The following is a 5,086-nucleotide window of genomic DNA, read 5'->3' on the forward strand; positions in this document are numbered from 1 at the left end:
CTGCTGGATCAGGGCTCACTTTGGAATGATATTTAAAGATGAATAAAGGGATCAAAACATCAGAATAGCAACCTTGTGACTGCAGACTGTGTCCAGTATTGGTCTACCAAACACATATATATGCTGATGTCACGAAAGGATTAACACGCCTTTTCTCTGAGTTAAAAACATCTTGCATCAAGGAAGGAATTGAAAACATCTCCAAACAAGTATTTATTGTGTGACACTCAGTTAGAGTCATCATAACGCCATCTTTCTGACTAAATCAATCAGGCATGTTTGACCAAACACCTTAGCAGCCAAACAAATACCCATCTGATCAATTCAGGAGGGTGGAAAAAGAGTGTCCAATTAGGCACCATGACAACCAAACTGTACACCTTCTAATTACCCCTCATCAGTACAACCTTCAACCAGAGAGCCGTTTGTGAGAGAAGCTATGGTTGTGGTGATTGGTTGTATTGCATATAGACTCAATGGCACGTGATTGGACAGTAGGTTCTACTCTTGTCTTGACCTCATGTGTCGAGATATTTCCAGCAGAGTAAATAATGATTGTGCCAGGGTTTCTTTTTATACACATCCACACATCACCAGACCTAACACTTCTAATCGCTCCCTCTATAAAAAACAGCAACAGCTCTATGAACCAGAACTAAAAAAGAAGACAAAAGGCATGTGATGAGCCTATCTGTAAGTGGCATATTGAGTTCACTCATAGTATGATAAATATTTACAGGTCTAGAGAGGGATTAGGTCAGGGGGGGGGGGGGGGGGGGGGGCAACTTTGAATGAGTCTCGTTTAGACCTTGTAGATCTGCTACTTTTGCTATTTGAATTGGAATCCTGAATTAAAGAAGCCTGGGTTTCCAAGGCTATTCTTATCTTAACGTTATAAAAGTAAATACAAATACATTGGACATAAAAAAGGCTATTAGGCCTACTAGTCATTAAGTTACTAATATAGACTGAAGTAATTAAAGTGAGTCATGTTTGCATGTTTGGAATTGTAACAGCTGAAATATATCAGTCTTCTGATATTAACCTGCGGGCCGCATCAAGTGAATGTGGGGGCGGCATGTGGCCCCCGGGCCGCCAGTTGCCCATGTATGGATTAGGTTATAGAGTGCATGCCGTATGTTTAGGGTTATCTCTCTGAAGTATTATTAATACTGTGCCAAGTTTCCAGCTCAGCTGGTGTCTATACCTGTGCAAAGCAGAGAAACAAGTTACAGGGTTAACTCTACACACCATATGATGTACTCACAATCTCTTGGTTCTCAAAGACGTCGTCGTTGTCATCCACAACCATGTTGTCCACAGGCATTGTAGATCACAGTAGATAGGCCTACACAATTAAGAAAAAATAAAGGATGCGGAGGATGCTCAAAAGAAGTCCTGGATCTAGATCAGAACTGGGATCCCTGTTAGTGTAAACCCAATTCTAAACCTCCTTTAAAAAATGTTCAAGCCTCCTTTGTGCTGGTCTTAAAATCCTTCCCAGTGGAAGAGTAGTAGTTCAGTGGTTGAGCTCCCCAGAGAAGTAGAGCAGTGTCTGGTCAGCCTGTTTCCGTTTAAGCTGCTTTATATCCATGCCACTAAGCCCCTGCCTGACCTGGCCCAGCTCCCACGCAGCCAGCTGGCTGTTTTAATCTGACCCCACCATGGCTACACCCCCTGGATGAAGTCAATTAACCAGGTTATAGCAAAGGCATTTTATTTTGGTTCTCACCCTATCCATTCATCAGGGCAACATGTGCTCAGAGCATTAGGCTCCCAAACACAGGGTTGGAACGCAATGGGACCCGTTTGTTGTGGGTTGCGGTTAGGGATGGGACGATACGCGTGCATGTTAGATATGAATTATGATACATATAATTGTATGATTTGTGTATGAGGCTCATATGACCATATAAGTTATATTATGAACTGAACTTACAGTATAGGAGACCATATTTTGGTGTACTGTAAGTTCAGGCTAATGGATTACAGGAAATCATGTTACTGTATGTCACTAGTGGAAAGTTACCAACACTACGTGTCACTGTCTTCCTGGGAACGAATTAATGAGTCCCATGACATATACTGTTATAACTGTACTTTTTATATACTGAATGTTAACTTCCATTTTGGAAGAGAGAGAATTAGCAAAGCTACCACCAGGATGGTATGCTCAGCTGTTTGTCTTCTTGTCTGACTCTCTTCAAATACAGCAATTTAAGATATAGTCCTTTGGCTCGTCTCTGTCTTATTTTGGTTATGGATTTATCCATATCCATATATTTATTTAATTAATTAATAATTTAGATAACAACGCGATATCGTTTATCGTGATAAAAACACTCCCAGTTCACCTTTTATTCGCAGAGCTGCAAAATTGGTACCACTTAAACCCTCTATAATTGGTAAAAGGTACTTAGTTATTGCGACCATAGGTCGCATTTACTACCAAAACCTCCACCGGCTGTCCGTGGGTCAGTGAGTCAGTCAGTGAGTCAGTCACACTTTTGCCCTGCTCATATCTCCACAACCGTTGCCCCCATCCATGCCAAATTTTGCACACACACTCCTTGACTGCCAAACTACAACCTCCAAGGACCCCCGGAGCCCCAGGGACCCCCAGGTCCCTGGGGGACCCCAGATGTAAAAAATGACCAAATGTGCTCACACGTCACACGTCACACTTTTTCCCTGCTTATATCTCCGCACCCGTTGACCCGATCCATGCCAGATTTTACACACACACTCCTTGCCTGCCAAACTACAACCTCCAAGGACCCCCGCAGCCCCAGGGACCACCCCAGATGTAAAAAATGACAAATGTGCAAAAATGACCAAATGACCACCCCAACGGGGCTGCTCACGGGGAATTCCCGGGGACCACCGACTCCTGGTGCTCCAGAACGGATGCAAAAGTGGTGGCGCCCCCAGTGGAGGACCCCCTGCCACTGCAGCGCACATAAAATGCCGTAACTCGGGCTAGGAGCGTCCGGGAGAGCCGGGGCCGGTACCTATTCGTCCGCCAAGGCAACGCGGAGACCCCACCCCTCATTTCTCACATGGCCCTATTCTAGCGCCACCTTCAGGCCGATTTTTAAAACACATTTTTGGACACTGCTCCTACAGTTTTTGCCCTAAAATCACGAATATCACTACACAGCATGTCTACACTCATGTCATCAACATGGATCAGGAAGATTTGGGAAAAACAAATTTTTGCCCTATTTGTGGAGATAAGCCACCTACGGTCGCTTATCTCCCGATTAGGGAGTCTTACTGGTAATATACTTGATTCAGTCTTCTTTTCACTCTCTATCAAATGTCCAAAAAATAGCCGATCTACAAGCCCCAACGTGTCGCAACGCGATGCGTTGTCAGCTTGTAGATCTTCTATATTTTGGCAAATGTTCTGCCCCAGGAATCAGGATACTGGATTTAGATTTTCCCAATAATATCGTAAATTGCGATTTTTTTTTGTCACAATAATCGTGATATGAAATTTTCCATCCCTAGTTGCGGTCCACATCTTGATGTGTTGAGTAAATACAATTAGTTAAAAAATAAATATATTTATTCCAAAAGATTTACAAAAGAATGTCATTTTGTTTTATAAATATTTTCAGAAATGAGCAATAAAATCAAATAAAAACATTCTATCCAAAACCTTCCAACGTCCCATCGTGCATTGCGCAGATGGTGTGCGGCAGCTTCCGGCGCCGCAGCCGAGTGTGATCTACAAGCTCACAACGGTTGCATCTGCGACGTGACGTGAGCTTGTATGTCTGCTGTTCTCCGGAAGCATCCCACAGATAATGCTACAGTACATTCACACGGAAACAGGTGGATAGAAGATGGATTTTTCACAGCTTGTAGATCGGATATTTTCTGTATTAAATAGGGCTTAAAGGTGATACACCATGCATTTAAAAAGTATTTATGTCATATTGTTTATGTCCCAAAAACATTTTTCAAAAGGTTTGAGGCTAAATTACCACTCCTGAATAGAGAGCCTCTCTCATTTTTGAATGGCTCTCAGAGCATTTCAGCTGCAGTACCACCTTTGGCCTGAACTGCGCCACCCCCCCCCACCCCCCCCCCTGACACAACGGTCAGAAATGGGACTTTGTGAGGATAGAAGGTGCTAGTGGGACCCCAAAAGAAGGTTTTAAAATAGGAAAAGTGAAATTTCCTGGTGTATCACCTTTAAGTGGTTCATTCATAATGTATTTCTGTACGTTGTAGTACATCGGGAACTGGTTTATATTTTGGGTCCCGGTCCCGGCTGAAAAGGTTTGGGAACCACTGGGTGAGAGAGAGAGAGAGAGAGAGAGCAGCTCTCTGGAAACAGGAAGGTTCCCGGGTCAATCCCAAACTCCTTCATGTCCAAGTGTCCTTGAGCAATTAAGGCACTAAACCCCAACTGCTCCAGATGAGCAGGTTGGTAAATGCATGGTTGACTCTACCATCAGAGAGTGTGTGTGTGTGTGTGTGTGTGTGTGTGTGTGTGTGTGTGTGTGTGTGTGTGTGTGTGTGTGTGTGTGTGCGTGCGTGCGTGCGTGCGTGCGTGCGTGCGTGCGTGCGTGCGTGCGTGCGTGCGTGCGTGCGTGCGTGCGTGCGTGCGTGCGTGCGTGCGTGACATGACTGTCCAAAAATGTGTTTAGCAAAAATCTGCCTCATGGCCTGGCCCACAGGGTAGTGGTCCAGAGTCAATTCAAACAAAGGGTCAAACTTGTTCTTCTGCTATACCACCAAAATGTGGAACGCCTTACCGAAGGCCTTAAAGGAGTGTGGTTCCCTAGCATCCTTTAAAATCGCCCTGAAAAACCACTTACAGGCGGCAGCTGTTTGCAACTGGCAATAACAAACCTATCCCAGCCTTACCCTCCCCTGACCCTTCTTTGTATTTACCTATACTGTAAATATATTTTTTGCACTGTTTTTTTTTTGTCTCTGTTTATTTTTGGAGCGGTGAAAGCGCTCCCAATAGACAGGTATGTCCGTGGGTATGTGGGTGGCTGGGTGGCTGGGTGGCTGGCTGGCTGGGTGGGTGGCTGGCTGGCCATGTCCGTAGCCTGGCAATACCTTG

This window comes from Nannobrachium achirus (assembly GCF_963921795.1).
Source record: "Nannobrachium achirus genome assembly, chromosome: 2".
NCBI lineage: Eukaryota > Metazoa > Chordata > Actinopteri > Myctophiformes > Myctophidae > Nannobrachium > Nannobrachium achirus.